The sequence below is a fragment of the Mobula birostris genome, chromosome 5 (assembly GCF_030028105.1).
Source record: "Mobula birostris isolate sMobBir1 chromosome 5, sMobBir1.hap1, whole genome shotgun sequence".
NCBI classification, from domain to species: domain Eukaryota; kingdom Metazoa; phylum Chordata; class Chondrichthyes; order Myliobatiformes; family Myliobatidae; genus Mobula; species Mobula birostris.
In genome coordinates this window covers 83202532-83219479 of record NC_092374.1, presented here as the reverse complement: position 1 = coordinate 83219479, position 16948 = coordinate 83202532, and the positions used below count along the sequence as shown (strand labels likewise).

General features: G+C 46.7%; 4 non-coding genes across 4 annotated transcripts; 1 reads left to right on the top strand and 3 right to left on the bottom strand.

Moving 5' to 3' along the window:
- The first annotated feature begins 1027 nt into the window (after window positions 1-1027).
- Window positions 1028-1100, top strand: trnak-cuu (transfer RNA lysine (anticodon CUU)). The gene has a single exon. It is a non-coding gene; the product is annotated as a tRNA-Lys (tRNA).
- Window positions 1101-3945: 2845 nt separating this feature from the next.
- Window positions 3946-4018, bottom strand: trnak-cuu (transfer RNA lysine (anticodon CUU)). The gene has a single exon. It is a non-coding gene; the product is annotated as a tRNA-Lys (tRNA).
- A 4395-nt stretch (window positions 4019-8413) lies between these two features.
- Window positions 8414-8486, bottom strand: trnak-cuu (transfer RNA lysine (anticodon CUU)). Its single transcript has one exon. It is a non-coding gene; the product is annotated as a tRNA-Lys (tRNA).
- Window positions 8487-16244: 7758 nt separating this feature from the next.
- trnak-cuu (transfer RNA lysine (anticodon CUU)) lies at window positions 16245-16317 on the bottom strand. The gene has a single exon. It is a non-coding gene; the product is annotated as a tRNA-Lys (tRNA).
- Window positions 16318-16948: the final 631 nt, after the last annotated feature.

Here is a 16948-nt window from a genome sequence, read left to right as displayed (position 1 = left end):
TAGAGAAAAATTACAAGGATATTGCCGGGTCTAGATGACCTGAGTTATAAGGAAAGATTGAATAGGTTAGAACTTTATTCCCTGGAATGTAACAGTTTAAGAGAAGATTTGACAGAGGTATACAAGATTATGAGGGAGATAGATAGGGTCAATGCAAGCAGGCTTTTTTCCACTGAGGTTGGGTGGGACTACAAATAGTGGTCTTGGGTTAAGGATGAAAGGTGAAAAGTTTAAGGGAAATACGATGGGATCCTCTTCACTCAGAGGGTGGTGAGAGTGTGGAATGAGCTGCCAGCGCAAATGGTGCATGCGAGCTCGATTTCAACGTTTAAGAGAAATTTGGACAGGTACACGGATGGTAGGGGTATGGAGGCCTATGGTCCCGGTGCAGGTCGAAAGGAGTAGGCAGCTTAAATGGTGTACGGCACGGACTAGATGGGTTGAAGGGCCTGTTTCTGTGCTGTATGACACTATGACTCTGTGACTCGAAACGCACTTGATCTGAGCCAAAAGGTCAAACGGAGCTCCCGAGAGAAAGGGAGCGGCTGGTTGTGGAGCGGAGCGACTCGGCCGCTGACACTGCCGACCTCATTCGTTCTGTTTCGAGGTTTCATTACCAAGACCCGCCGTCAGTTTGATCTGAGCAGGGACCTGACAGCACCGGTGTGGTGCGGATTCGGAGCTGTAGTCTCCGGGCGCGACCTTCTCGCTTCTACCTCTGCTTTCTTATTCTGGCTTTTTCCTCCGTTTTTTTCCGGTCCTGATAAAGAGTCTCGACCCGAAACATCCACTGTACTCTTTTCCATATTTGCTGCCGGACCTGTTGAGTTTCTCCAGCATTTTGTGTGTGTTGTTCTGGATTTCCAGCAGCTGCAGAATTTCTTGTGTTTATGATTGTATTATTTTTTTCCCGTACCATTTCGCAACAGACGACTGTACCAGACCTCTGAAACTTACAAATAAATTAAACAATCATCCCCACGCCTTCGCACTGCGATAAGAAGCTACGAAACTACTCGCTCCAACAGCCTGGCTAGCTCAGTCGGTAGAGCGTGAGACTCTTAATCTCAGATTCGTGGGTTCGAGCCCCACGTTGGGCGCTCCTGTTTAACTTTAATGCTTGTTTCAACTCGCTCACCTCTCACTCAGAAAACAACATGCCCGATCCTTTTCTAAGATCAATCGCCCTGATTCCTCCCTAATGCTCCCACCTCCTTTTCTCCCCTCCTTCCCAGTTTTGATGCAGGGACACGAAGTCTCGCCTTCGGAATGCTAGACCGCGTTTCGGGAAATACGATCATCTGGCTGTCCTCCTCAGAGGGTGAACCCACGGAAAGCATCCGGCCCAGATGCCGTACCTGGCCGAGTACTAGAGACCTGTGCTGATCAACAGGCTGGAGTGCTCACCGATATCTTTAACCTCTTGCTTCAGTCATACCGGTTCTCAAGAAGAACCTGGTAATCTGCCTCTGTCGTTCACTGTGACGGAGTGCTTTGAAAGGTTGGTGTTGAAAGGTATCAGCTGCGCCAGAGAAGCTACTTGGATCCGTTCCATTTTGAGTACCGGAGTAATAAGTCCGCATTAGCTGTCATCTCAATGGTTCGTCACCCGGTCCTGGACTGTGAGGATGCATACATCGGGATACTCTTCACTGACTACAGCTCGGTATCCAATACTGTCATCCCCTCAAAACGCATCAATAAGCTCCAAGATCTAGGCCCTAATTCCTACCTGTGCAACTTGATCCTCGATTCTAAGTCAAGTCAAGTCGCTTTTATTGTCGTTTCAACCATAACTGCTGGTAGACGAAACAGAGATCCTTCAGGACCATGGTGCTACACGAAACAACACAAAGCTACACTAGACTACCTGAAACAACACAAAACTACACTAGACTACCTGAAACAACACAAAACTGTATTAGACTACCTGAAACAACACAAAAGTGCATTAGACTACCTGAAACAACACAAAACTACACTAGACTACCTGAAACAACACAAAACTGCACTAGACTATCTGAAACAACACAAAACTACACTAGACTACATGAAAGAACACAAAACTACGCTAGACTACGTGAAAGAACACAAAACTACACTAGACTACGTGAAACAACACAAAACTGCACTAGACTATCTGAAACAACACAAAACTACACTAGACTACATGAAAGAACACAAAACTACGCTAGACTACGTGAAAGAACACAAAACTACACTAGACTACGTGAAACAACACAAAGCTACACTAGACTACCTGAAACAACACAAAACTGCATTAGACTACCCGAAACAACACAAAACTACATTAGACTTCAGGCCTACACGGGGCTACATAATGTCCACAAAACAGTTCAAGACAGTACAATAATTAATACACAAGACAATAGGCACAGTAAAGGACAAATTACAATATAATGATAAATAATGTAAATGTAGACAATGTTTTAGCAGGAATTGAAAAAGAAATGAGCAAAAATTGCAAAGGGAGTGGAGTGGTGACCTCCTCATACGAAGATCCCAGTCAGTTCGAATTGGTAACAGCACCTTCTCCACGATCTCCACCTGCACAGGTGTATACAAGGCTGTGTTCTTGGCCCCCTGCTCTGCTCGCTTTGTATGTACGACTGCGAGTCTAAGCACAGCTCCATTGCCGGATTTAAGTTTGTTGACGACACCACTGTCATTGGCCGAATCAGAAGTGGTGACTAATCAGCAAAAAGAAGAGAGGGGGATTGAAAACTCCCACCGAGTGTAGCAGCAACAACAACAACAATCTCCCACTCCGTGCCAGCAAGACCAAAGAGCTGATTATTGACTATAAGAGGAGGGAACCAGTGGCCCATGAGCCTGCCCTCATCAGGGAATCAGAGATGGAGAGGGTCAACGACTTTAATTTCAGAGGATCTGTCCTAGGACCAGCATGTACGTGTCATTACAAAGAAAGTACGGCTATTCTCTTAGAGGTTTTCGAGCATTCAGAATGTCATCTAAAACTCTGACAAACATCTATAGATACACCGTGGAGAGTGCATTTTGCTGTTCGTATCACAGCCTGGTATTAGGCTACAGAAATGCATTGGATACAGCCCAGTCCATCACGGGCAAAGCCTTCCCCACTATTGAGCACATCTACTTGAAATGCTGTTGCGGGAAAGCAGCATCCATCATCAGCGACCCCCACCCACGTCATGCTCCCTTCTCTCTGCTGTCATCAGGAGGAAAATACAGGCGCCTCAGGATCCACACCACCAGGTTCAGGAACAATTATTACCCCTCAATCTTGAACCAGAGGGAATAATAATGAACCGATTCCACAAACTACGGGTTCACTTCTCTGTATTTATTGATTATTTATCTATTATTATTGCTATTATTTTTCATTGTTGTGCTTGCACAATTTACACATTGGTGTTTAACCGTCCTGTTAGTGCGGTTTTTCATTGCTTCTATTGTGTTTCTTGTACTTGTTGTGAATGCCCGCAAAAATAAATCTCAGGTTTGTTTATGATACTTTGGCAGTATATAGTAGAATATGCTGGCTTATATGTACTTCGATAATACGTTTACTTTGACCTTGAACGTTGTAACAATGAGTGATATTGCATCGTCCGGAATAGTGTTTCATCCCGGGGCTCGAATCTGCACTGCGGTCACAGTCTCTCTCTCTCACTCTCTCTCTCTCTCTATCTGTCACACACACACACACACACACGCTTATTGCCGAAGGGCGCGACTGGGGAGATACTGGGAACTAAATGTGACATATTGGAAAGGGCAGAGTATTTCCCATAAAACCGCTGAATCAGTTTTCTGGTTATTGGAAGTGCGTTCGAAGATTTCACTCCTCGGAAGCTGCCACGGGCTTGGGAACGAGTGTAATTCCCGAGAGGCACGGCGTGAGAAGATCGGCAATCAGCACAGAAAAATTAAAGATACCTCCGCCCAACGTGGGGCTCGAACCCACGACCCTGAGATTAAGAGTCTCATGCTCTACCGACTGAGCTAGCCGGGCTGTTACAATAGCGTATTTCTAAGTTCCCTGTCTCAGTGGGAGGGCAGGAAATGGTTAAATTGTTCTGTACATTTTGAAGCCCGGATCTAGAGTCGGCTGTGAAAGGGAACGGAAAGTAACCATAAAAGCCAGCCGGGAGCCACAGCTCCGAACCCGCGCAGCACCGGTGCGGTCAACCTCGCTCAGTTCAAGCTGACAGCGGGTCTCAGCAGCAGAACCTCGGCACAGAACACTTGAGATCGCCGGTTCCCGCAGCCAGGTCGCCCCACTCCCGTTTTCCCGGCAACTCTGCTCGTTCTCAAAACCCGAGGCAGTTTCTCCCAGATTTTGAGTAGCGGGATTAGTGGAAGGGCCTCCGGAAACCAGAGGACTTGTAGGCGGTACAGTATTAGGATTTGTTCTGGGACCAGCATGTATGTGTTTTTACAAAGAAAGAGCGGCAGTACCTCAACTTTCTTAGAAGTTTGCGCAGATTCGGAATGTCATACAAAACATTGACAATCTTCTATAGATGTGCAGTGTCCTGACCGGTGAACGGGGGAAGGGGGAGGGGGAAAACAAAAAGAAGGTACAGGAACATTAGGCCCCACACCACCAGCACCAGGGTCAAGAACAGTTATTACCCCTCAACCATCAGACACCTGAACCGGTGTTGATAATTTCACTCACCTCAACACTGAACTGATTCCGTAACCTATGGGCTCACTTCAAGGGACAATACTACTTATGTTATCAGTATTATCTCTTTCTTTCTATCTCTATCCATTTATGTAACTATCTATTTATCCATCTATCTATCTACCTATCTATTTGCTTTTTTGCATTTGCGGAGTTTGTCGCCTTTTGCACACACACACATTCTGTCTTTGTGTGTGTAGCGATTTCATTGCTTCTACGCTCCGCTGTGAATGTCTGCAAGACAATGAATCTCAGGGTATTTACAGTGGCATGCAAAAGTTTGGGCACACACCCCCCCAGTCAAAATTTCTGTTACTGTGAATAGCTAAGCAAGTAAAAGATGAACTGATTTCCAAAAGGCATAAAGTTAAAGATGACACATTTCTTTAATAGTTTAAGCAAGAAAACTTTTTAATGTCCATCTTTTACAGTTTCAAAATAACAAAAAAGGAAAAGGGCCCGAAGCAAAAGTTTGGGCACCCTGCATAGCAGTACTTAGTAACACCCCCTTTGGCAAATGTCACTGCTTGTAAACGCTTTCTGTAGCCAGCTAAGAGTCTTTCAACTCTTGTTTGCGGGATTTTCACCCATTCTTCCTTGCAAAAGACTTCTAGTTCTGTGAGATTCTTGGACCGTCCTGCACGCACTGCTCTTTTGAGGTCTGTCCGCAGATTATCAATGATGTTTAGGTCGGGGGACTGTGAGGGCCATGGCAAAACCTTCAGCTTGCGCCTCTGGAGGTAGTCCATTGTGGATTTTGAGGTGTGTTTAGGTTCATTATCCTGTTGTAGAAGCTACCCTCTTTTCATCTTCAGCTTTTTTACAGACGGTGTGATGTTTGCTTCCAGAATTTGCTGGTATTTAATTGAATTCATTCTTCCGTCTAGCAGTAAATGTTCCCCGTGCCACTGGCTGCAACACAAGCCCAAAGCATGATTGATCCACCCCCGTGCTTAACAGTTAGAGAGGTGTTCTTTTCATGAAATTCTGCACCCTTTTTTCTCCAAACATACGTTTGCTCATTGTGGCCAAGAACTTCTATTCAAAAGGTTCAAAGGAACATCTAAACAAGCCTGATGCATTTTGGAAACAAGTCCTGTGGACTGATGAAGTTAAAATAGGACTTTAGAACTGGTATTTAATTAAATACCAGCAAATTCTGGAAGCAAACATCACATTGTCTGTAAAAAAAAAAGCCGAAGATTAAAAGAGAATGGCTTCTATGACAGGGTAATGAAAATCCACAGTGGACTACACACACAGGGGCGCAAGCTGAAGGTTTTGCCATGGCCCTCACAGTCCCCTGACCTAAACATCATCGAGAATCTGTGAATAGACCTCAAAAGAGCAGTGCATGCAAGACGGCCCAAGAATCTTACAGAACTAGAAGCCTTTTGCAAGGAAGAATGGGCAAAAATCCCCCAAACAGTCCTTCCAGGTGAGGCGACACCTCACTTGTGAGTCGGCTGGGGTGATATAATGCGTCCAGTGCTCCCGATGGGGCCTTCTATATATTGGCGAGACCCGACGCAGACTGGGAGACCGTTTCGCTGAACACCTACGCTCTGTCCGCCAGAGAAAGCAGGACCTCCCAGTGGGCACACATTTTAATTTCCACATCCCATTCCCATTCTGATATGTCTATCCACGGCCTCCTCTACTGTCAAGATGAAGCCACTCTCAGGTTGGAGGAACAGCACCTTATGTTCCATCTGGGTAGCCTCCAAACTGATGGCATGAACATTGATTTCTCTAACTTCCGTTAATGCCCCACCTCCCCCTTGTACCCCATCCGTTATTTATTATATATATATTCTTTTTCTCTCTCTCCTTTTACTCCCTCTGTCCCTCTCACTATACCCCTTGCCCAATCTCTGGGCTTCCCCCTCCCCCTTTTCCTTCTCCCTGGGCCTCCTGTCTCATGATCCTCTGGTATACAATATATATTAATGACTTGGATGAGGGAATTAAATGCAGCATCTCCAAGTTTGTGGATGACACGAAGCTGGGGGGCAGTGTTAGCTGTGAGGAGGATGCTAAGAGGATGCAGGGTGACTTGGATAGGTTGGGTGAGTGGGCAAATTCATGGCAGATGCAATTTAATGTGGATAAATGTGAAGTTATCCACTTTGGTGGCAAAAATAGGAAAACAGATTATTATCTGAATGGTGGTCGATTAGAAAAAGGGGAGGTGCAACGAGATCTGGGTGTCATTATACACCAGTCATTGAAAGTGGGCATGCAGGTACGGCAGGCGGTGAAAAAGGCGAATGGTATGCTGGCATTTATAGCGAGAGGATTCGAGTACAGGAGCAGGGAGGTACTACTGCAGTTGCACAAGGCCTTGGTGAGACCACACCTGGAGTATTGTGTGCAGTTTTGGTCCCCTAATCTGAGGAAAGACATCCTTGCCATAGAGGGAGTACAGAGAAGGTTCACCAGATTGATTCCTGGGATGGCAGGATTTTCATATGAAGAAAGACTGGATGAACTGGGCTTGTACTCGTTGGAATTTAGTAGATTGAGGGGGGATCTGATTGAAACGTATAAGATCCTAAAGGGATTGGACAGGCTAGATGCAGGAAGATTGTTCCTGATGTTGGGGAAGTCCAGAACGAGGGGCCACAGTTTGAGGATAGAGGGGAAGCCTTTTAGGACTGAGATTAGGAAAAACTTCTTCACACAGAGAGTGGTGAATCTGTGGAATTCTCTGCCACAGGAAGCAGTTGAGGCCAGTTCATTGGCTATATTTAAGAGGGAGTTAGATATGGCCCTTGTGGCTACGGGGGTCAGGGGGTATGGAGGGAAGGCTGGGCCGGGGTTCTGAGTTGGATGATCAGCCATGATCATAATAAATGACGGTGCAGGCTCGAAGGGCCGAATGGCCTACTCCTGCACCTATTTTCTATGTTTCTATTTATCCCTTTTGCCAATCAACTGTCCAGCTCTTGGCTCCATCCCTCCCCTTCCTGTCTTCTATCATTTTGGATCTCCCCCTCCCCCTCCCACTTTCAAATCTCTTACTAGCTCTTCTTTTAGTTAGTCCTGACGAAGGGTCTGGGCCCGAAATGTCGACTGTACCTCTTCCTAGAGATGCTGCCTGGCCTGCTGCGCTCACCGGCAACTTTTATATGTGTTGATTGAAAGACGCTTAGCTGGCTACAGAAAGCGTTTACAAGCTGTGATACTTCCCAAAGGGAGTGTTACTAAGTACTGCCATGCAGGGTGCCCAAACTTTTGCTTCTGGCCCTTTTCCTTTTTTGTTATTTTGAGACTGTAAAAGATGGAAATAAAAAAAGTTTTCTTGCTTAAAATATTAACATTTAACGTGGGGCTCGAACCAAGGACCTTGAGATTAAAAGTCTCATGCTTTACCGACAGAGGTGACTGAGCAGTGAGAGGAAACCACTTCCGGGTTTCTTGTCTCAGTGCGGGGCGGGAAATTTTCTCTGTCTCACACATACACAAACAGATAGAGACACTCAGACACACATAGAGGACACACACACACACACACACAGCCGGACAGAACGCGACTGGGGAAACACACTGAACTGGAAACTGCAAAGGAAAAAGCTTTTCTCATAAAACAGCTGCCAGTCCTCTGATAGCTGGAGGCGTTCCCAGTGATCCTGCGGCTGAGAAGTCACCTCGGGCTTTGGGGACGGGTGTTTCTGATAAGGTCGGGAATCAGCAGGCAATAATTAAAAAGAACCGCGCCCAACGTGGGGCTCGAACCCACGACCCTGAGATTAAGAGTCTCATGCTCTACCGACTGAGCTAGCCGGGCTGTGACAACATAGTGTTTCGTAATTTCTTGTCTCTGTGCGGGGTGGGAAATGGTTAAACATTTTGACTGTTTTAGAGGCCAAATCGAGCGTCTGATGTGAAAGGGAACTGGAAAAAAAACAATTAAGCCTTTAACATAGCAGAATGTCGGCAGATGCAACACACGCAAGCTGTTGAAGGAACTCAGCTGGGCAGGAGGGGAATAAACAGTTAAAGTTTCGGGCCGAGGCCCTCATCACGACTGGAAAGGAAGGTGGAAGAAGCCGAACAAGAAGGTCGGGGCGGGGGAAGAAGAACAAGGTGGACCCACAGCTCGAATCCGTCACCGCACCGGTGATATCAAGTCCCCGCTCAGCTCAAGCTGACGGCGGGTCTCAGCAGCGGAAACTCGGCACAGAGCACGTGAGATCGCTGGTACCAGCGGCCGTGTCGCCCCTCGCCTTTTTCCTCGGCAACTGCGTTCATTCTCAAAGCCCGCGGCAGTTTCTCCCGGGTTTTGATCAGCGGGATCATTGGCTGCGCCTCCGGAAACCAGAGGACTTGGAGGCGGTTTTAAACTTTGATTGTATACAGGATCTGAACTGGGACCAGCGTGAAGCCTTTACAAAGAAGGCGCGGCTGCGTGCCTCCACTTTCTGAGAAGCTTGCGCAGAGTCAGCATATCATCTGAACTTTGACAAACTTCTATAGACATACAGTGCAGTGTGTCCTGACTGGTTTCATCGCGGCCACGGTCTTGTGTAGAAACACCAATGGCCCCAGACAGGAATGTTTGTGACGACCAGGGATTACGTGCGGAAGGGCGCCAGAATTGCGTCCAAGCCAGTGATGATGTCGGTGTGGGCTTGGCACATGGACTCGGCAGGCATAGCCGCGACCCATGCGAGTACCGGGGGCTGCACCTTTAGTTTGAAGGAAGTGGGAGGAGCCAAAGGAGAAATTATTGAGAGTGAGGACAACTCAGCGAGACGGAGGAGATTGGTGGTGGAGGAGAACTAGTTGGGTCTGGTGTCCAGAAAGAAACGGGGAACTTTGAGGCTTTCTTGGTGGGGGATGGAGGTGTGTAGGGACAGGACATCCACGGTGAAAATAAGAAGATGAGAGCCAGGGAACCTGAAATCATTGAAAAGATCCAGACCGTGTAGACGGGATGTAAGTAGAAGGGGATACGGAGGTGATAAAACCGAGTCGAGATATGCGGATATGAGTTGAGCGGAGCAGGAACGAGCAGAAACAATAGGTCCACCCGGAAAAGCAGGTTTGTGGATCCTAGGTGGGAGGTAGAAACGGGAGGTACGGGATGAAGGAACTATGAGCTTGGGGGCAGTGGATGGGAGATCCCCAGAGTTAATAAGGTCCGTGATGGTGTGGGAGACAATGGCCTGGTGCTCCTTAGTGGGGTTTTGTTCGAGAAGTAAGTAAGAGGAAGTGTCTGACAGTTGTCGCTGGGCCTCAGCAAGGTAGAGGTCAGTCCGCCAGACTACTACAGCACCACCTTTGTCTGCGGGTTTGATGATGAGGTTAGGATTAGTGCGGAGGGAGTGGAGAGCTGAGCGTTCGGAAGGGCTGAGGTTGGAATTGGAGAGAGGAGTGTTGAAGTCGAGACTGTTGGTGTCCCGTCGGCAGTTGGCAATGAAAAGACCCGGAGCAGGCAGAAGACCAGAGCCGGGTGTCCAGGAAGAGGGAGGTGGTGGTTGAAGACGGGAGAAGGGGTCATCGGTACGGGTTGGAGAGCCCTTGCCAAAGAAGTAGAGGTAGGCCAGGAGACGGAGGCGGCAGAAGAAAAGCTCAGCGTCGAGGCGGCGCGGGACTCACTGAGGTGTAGGTGCTGGGGGACGAAGGTGTGGCCCTCACAGTGGATAAAACATTCTGCCTCAGAGAGGGGAAGGTCGGAGGAAATGATGGAGACCTGCCACGGATGAGAGCTGGGATCAGAGAGCTGAAGGGGGCTGATAGTGTCAGAGGAGAAGGGAGGTTCGGTGTTCAGGGAAGGTGGGGTGAGAGGAAGATGGAGTCTCCGAGGACCCAAGAGCTGGCGGTGGGACCCGAGAGACACGGGATTGCAGAGTGGTGGTGGGGGAAATGGTGGAGACGGGGGTTCCAGCGGCGGCGCGTAAAGTCCAGGCTGGAGGTGCTGTCGGTCAAGGCTGGAGTCGGAGTTGGAGGTTGCGCAGTCGGCACTTTAAACGTGTCCGAGGTCGTTGGAAACCGCATTGATGGCGATGGAGTCAAGGCAAGGCGGCACCTATAGAGAAACCACGTTTCGGCCCGAAACCCTTCAGCAGGACTGGGGTAAAAAAAAATCGAGGAGTAGATTTAAAGGGTGGCGGGGGAGGGGAAAGAGAAACACACGATGACGGGTAAAACCGGGAGGGGGAGGGATGAAGTAAAGAGCTGGGATGTTGACTGGTGAAAGAGATACAGGGCTGGAGAAGGTGGAGTCTAATAAAAGAGGACGGAAGGTCATGGAAGAAAGAAAAGGGGGAGAGGAGAGGGAGGCGATGGGCAAACAAGGTGATAAGGTGAGAGAGGGAAAAAGATGATGGGGAATGGTGAGGCGGGGGGGCGGGTGCGGGGCTATTACCGGAAGTTCAAGAAATCGATGTTCATGCAACCAGATTGGAGGCTTGGACGCTACCCAGACAGAATGCAAGGTGTTGTTCCTACAACTTGAGTGTGGCCTCATCGCGACAGTAGAGGAGGCCATGGATTGACATATCCGAAGATGGAATAGAAGTGGAATTAAAATGGGTGGCTACTGGGAGATCCCGCTTTTTCTAGCGGACGAAGCGGTCTCCCGATCTACGTCGGGTCCCACTGCTATACAGGAGGCCACAACGGGAGCAGCGGACACAGTATTTGACCCCAACAGTCACACAGGTGAAGTTTCGCCTCACCTGGAAGGACTGTTTGGGGAAACATTTTGTGTGTGTTGCTTGGATTTCCAGCATCTGCAGATTTCCTATTTTTGGAATCCGGATTTTCAATCTGCTCGAGATCGTTAGAGCCGTTGAGATCGCCAGCAGGGATTGCAGTCCGGAGACATTTATGCCTGTCGGCGTTTGAGACGGCAGGTCCTGTCGTCTGTAGATGGGGATCTTTCGATCCTTGCAGGACACGAGAAAGTCAAAGGACTGGCGATTGAAAGCATAGATCCGGCGGAGGATCCCTGCTGCACCTGATGACCCTGTGACCTCTGTCTCTGTTAAACTGTCTTTAAAGACAGTGAACCCTCGCAAGGAGGAAGGTCCCTATGGAGTACCTGGTAAGGCTCTGAAAACCTGTGCCAACCAACTAGTGGGGGTATTCAAGGACACTTTCAACCTCTCACTGCTACGGGCGGAGTCGCCACTTGCTTCAAAAAGGCAACAATTATACCAGTGCCTGAGAAGAATAATGTGGGCTGCCTTAATGACTATCGCCCGGTAGCACTCACATCGACAGTGATGAAATGCTTTCAGGGGTTGGTCATGACTGGACTGAACTGCTGCCTCAGCAAGGACCTGGACCCATTCCAATTTGCCTATCGCCACAATATGTCAACGGCAGACACAATCTCAATGGCTCTTCAAACGGCTTTAGACCACCTAGACAACACAAACACCTACGTCAGGATGCTGTTCATCGACTATAGTTCAGCATTTAATACCATCATTCCAACAATCCTGATTGAGAAGTTGCAGAACCTGGGCCTCTGTACCTCCCTCTGTAATTGGATCCTCAACTTTCTAACCGGAAGACAACAATCTGTGCAGATTGGTGATAATATCTCCTCCTCACTGACAATCAACACTGGTGCACCTCAGGGGTATGTGCTTAGTACACTGCTCTACTCTCTCTATACCCCTGACTGTGTGGCTGGGCATAGCTCAAATACCATCTATAAATTTGCTGATGATACAACCATTGTTGGTAGAATCTCAGGTGGTGATGAGAGGGCGTACAGAAGTGAGATATGCCAACTAGTGGAGTGGTGCCACAGCAACAATCTGGCACTCAATGTCTGTAAGGCGAAAGAGCTGATTGTGAACTTCAGGAAGGGTAAGACGAAGGAACACATACCAATCCTGATAGCGGGATCAGAAGTGGAGAGAGTGAGCAGTTTCAAGTTCCTGGGTGACAAGACCTCTGAGGATCTAACGTGGTCGTGACATATCGATGTAGTTATAAAGAAGGCAAGACAGTGGCTATACTTCATTAGGAATTTGAAGAGATTTGGCATGTCGACAAATATACTCAAAAACTTCTGTAGATGTACCGTGGAGAGCATTCTGACAGGCTGCATCACTGTCTGGTGCGGGGGGGGGGGGGGCGGGGTTGGTGGTGGCTACTGCACAGAACCGAAAGAAGCTGCAGAAGGTTGTAAATTTAGTCGGCTCCATCTTGTGCACTAGCCTACAAAGTACCCAGGACATCTTCCAGGAGCGGTGTCTCAGAAAGGCAGTGTCCATTATTAAGGACCTCCAGCACCCAGGGCATGCCCTTTTCTCACTGTTACCATCAGGTAGGAGGTACAGAAGCCTGAAGGCACACACTCAGCGATTCTATGAGGATTGGTATGTTTTCCTTCATCTTACCCTTCTTCCCCTCTGACATCCAATTCCTAAATAGACATTGAACCCTTGGACACAATCTCACTTTATAAAATGTACAGTATTTCTGTTTTTTGCACTTTAAAAAATCTATTCAATATACATACAGTTGAAGTCAGAAGTTTACATACACCTTAGCCAAATACATTTGAACTCAGTTTTTCACAATTCCTGACATTTAATTCTAGAAAACGTTCCCTGCCTTAGGTCAGTTAGGATCACTACTTTATTTTAAGAATGTGAAATGTCAGAATAATAGTAGAGATTTCAGCTTTTGTTTCTTTCATCACTTTCCCAGTGGGTCAGAAGTTTACATACACTTTGTTAGTATTTGGTAGCATTGCCTTTAAATTGTTTAACTTGGGTCAAACGTTTTGGGTGCCGTCCACAAGCCTCTCACAGTACGTTGCTGGAATTTTGTTCCATTCCTCCAGACAGAACTGGTGTAACTGAGTCAGGTTTGTAGGCCTCCTTGCTCACACACGCTTTTTCAGTTCTGCCCACAAATTTTCTATCGGATTGAAGTTAGGGTTTTGTGATGGCCACTCCAATACCTTGACTTTGTTGTCCTTAAGCAATTTTTCCACAACTTTGCATGGGGTCATTGTCCTTTTGGAAGACCCATTTGCGACTGAGCTTTAACTTCCTGGCTGATGTCTTGAGATGTTGCTTCAATATATCCACATAATTTTCCTTCCTCATGATGCCATTTATTTTGTGAAGTGCACCAGTCCCTCCTGCAGCAAAGCACCCCCACAACATGATGCTGCCATCCCCATGCTTCACGGTTGGGTTGGTGTTCTTCGGCTTGCAAGCCTCACCCTTTTTCCTCCAAACATAAGGATGGTCATTATGGCCAAACAGTTCAATTCTTGTTTCATCAGACCAGAGGACATCTCTCCTAAAAGTAAGGTCTTGCACTTGCAAACTGTAGTCTGGCTTTTTTATGGCTGTTTTGGAGCAGTGGTTTCATCCTTGCTGAGCAGCCTTTCAGGTTATGTCGATATAGGACTCATTTTACTGTGGATATAGATACTTGTCTACCTATTTCCTCCAGCATCTTCACAAGGTCCGTTGCTGTTGTTCTGGGTTTGATTTGTAGTTTTTGCGCCAAAGTACATTCGTCTCTAGAAGACAGAATGTGTCTCCTTCCTGAGCGGAATGACGGCCGCGTGGTCCCATGGTGTTTATACTTGCTTACTATTGTTTGTACAGATGAACGTGGTACCTTCAGGTGTTTGGAAATTGCTCCCAAGGATGAACCAGACTTGACATCATTGTCTGACCTCAATCCGATAGAAAATTTGTGGGCAAAACTGAAAAAGTAGCAGTAGTAGCGAACCGCAAACCCCATTTACATCGGTGGTGCGCAAGTGGAACAGTCGAAAGCTTTAAGTTCCTCGGGGTCAATATCACAAATGACCTGACTTGGTCCAGCCTAGCAGAGTCCACTGCCAAGAGGGCCCACCAGCGCCTTTACTTCCTGAGAAAGCTAAAGAAATTTGGTCTGTCCCCTAAAACCCTCAATAATTTTTATGGCTGCACCGTAGAAAGCATTCTTCTAGGGTGCATCACAACCTGGTATGGAAGTTGTCCTGTCCAAGACCGGAAGAAGCTGCAGAAAATCGTGAACACAGCCCAGCACATCACACAAACCAATCTTCCGTCCTTGGACTCACATTACACCGCACGCTGTTGGAGCAGTGCTGCCAGGATAATCAAGGACACGACCCACCCAGCCAACACACCAGACCCTCTTCCCCTCCAGGAGAAGGCTCAGGAGCTTGAAGACTCATACAGCCAGATTTGGGAACAGCTTCTTTCCAACTGTGATAAGACTGCTGAACGGATCCTGACCCGGATCTGGGCTGTACCCCCCAAATATCCGGACCTGCCTCTCGGTTTTTTTGCACTACCTTACTTTCCCTTTTCTATTTTCTATTTATGATTTATAATTTAAATTTTAAATATTTACTATCGATTTGTACTCCAGGGAGTGCGAAGCACAGGATCAAATATCACTGTGATGATTGTACGCTCTAGTATCAATTGTTTGGTGACAATAAAGTATAAAGTATAAAAGCGTGTGCGAGCAAGGAGGCCTACAAACCTGACTCAGTTACACCAGTTCTGTCCGGAGGAATGGAACAAAATTCCAGCAACTTACTGTGAGAAGCTTGTGGAAGGCAACCCAAAACGTTTGACCCAAGTTAAACAATTTAAAGGCAATGCTACCAAATACTAACAAGGTGTATGTAAACTTCTGACCCGCTGGGAAAGTGATGAAAGAAATAAGAACTGAAATAAATCATTCTCTCTACTATTATTTTGACATTTCACATTCTTAAAATAAAGTAGTGATCCTTACTGACCTAAGACAGGGAATGTTTTCTAGGATTATATGTCAGGAATTGTGAAAAACTGAGTTTAAATGTATTTGGCTAAGGTGTACGTAAACTTCTGACTTCAACTGTATATTGTAATTGATATATTGATATTAGTTATTTTATTTTTTTCTCTCTGCTAGATTATGTATTGCATTGAACTGCTGCTAAGTTAACAAATTTAACGTCACATGCCGGTGAGAATAAACTTGATTCTGATACAGACAGACAGATACTTTATTGATTGATCCCAAAGGAAATTACAGTGTCACAGTAGCATTACAAGTGCAAAGATTTAAATATTAGAAGAGAAGCAGAAAGAATAAAAAATAAGTTACTACAAACAGTCGAACGGGGGGCGGGGGGGGGGTCATCATTTCCACGGCTATAGGTTGACGTTATAGAACCCAATGGCCGAGGTTAAAAATGACCTAATATAGCGCTAATGGCCTAAAATTATATTTTCCCCTTCTCCAGCCTAGTAATCTCTTTCACCAATCAATAGCTCAATTCGTACCTCTTTATCACCATATGTTTCTTCCTTCCCTCCAGTCCAGTCCCGATGAAATGAAACGTCGACTCTACTCTTTTTCATACACGCTGCCTGAGTTACTCCAGCATTTTGCGTGTGTTAGCTCTGGATTTCTAGCATTTGCAGATTTTTGTGCCGTATCCGTATTTTGTATGCTTTCGGTGCAGTTACCAATGGTTACAGTTAGTGCTTCCACAAAGCGTGTGCGGCGGGTGTAAAACCGCTAAATTAAAGTGCTTTAAATGAAGCATCGCCCAACGTGGGGCTCGAACCCACGACCCTGAGATTAAGAGTCTCATGCTCTACCGACTGAGCTAGCCGGGCTGTGATAGTGCTTTGTAATCTGTCATCTCAGTTCACGGTTAACTGAAGTTTAAACAGTTGACGTGCACAATATCTTTTGCGTGCAAGCGCGCAGACCAACACCCAATCTCTTTCTCTCGCTGACGCGGAATGACACATACACATAAATTTACTTAGAACATTAAACTTTTTTTGTCCTCGTCTGGGTGCGAGGGAGAGAGGAACAGAGAGCGGTAGAGGATGAGAGAGAATTAATCCTATTACTATTTTCTATAGGTAACTGCGAGATTGTAGCACTCACTTGGGACACACATTTACACTTACCCTGTCGCCCTTTCACACATAATTACATATTCAAACTCGGTTAGTTTCACGAAAATCTCACTCGTCACGCAGAAACTTCTACGAGGAATACATCATCTGAAGAATTTCTTTTTGTTGTGTTGTGCCATTGTGTGGTCTCTTCGATATAAGCCTAACCGAAAACGATTTCCTTTTCCTCGACAGTAATTAGAGTCAGAAAAGCACAACACAGAAACAGGCGCTTCGGCCTATCTAACCCGCGCCGAACCGTTTAAACTGCCTACTCCCACCGGGACCATAGCCCTTCCATGTGCCTATCTAAACTTCTCTTAAACGTTGTAATCAAGTT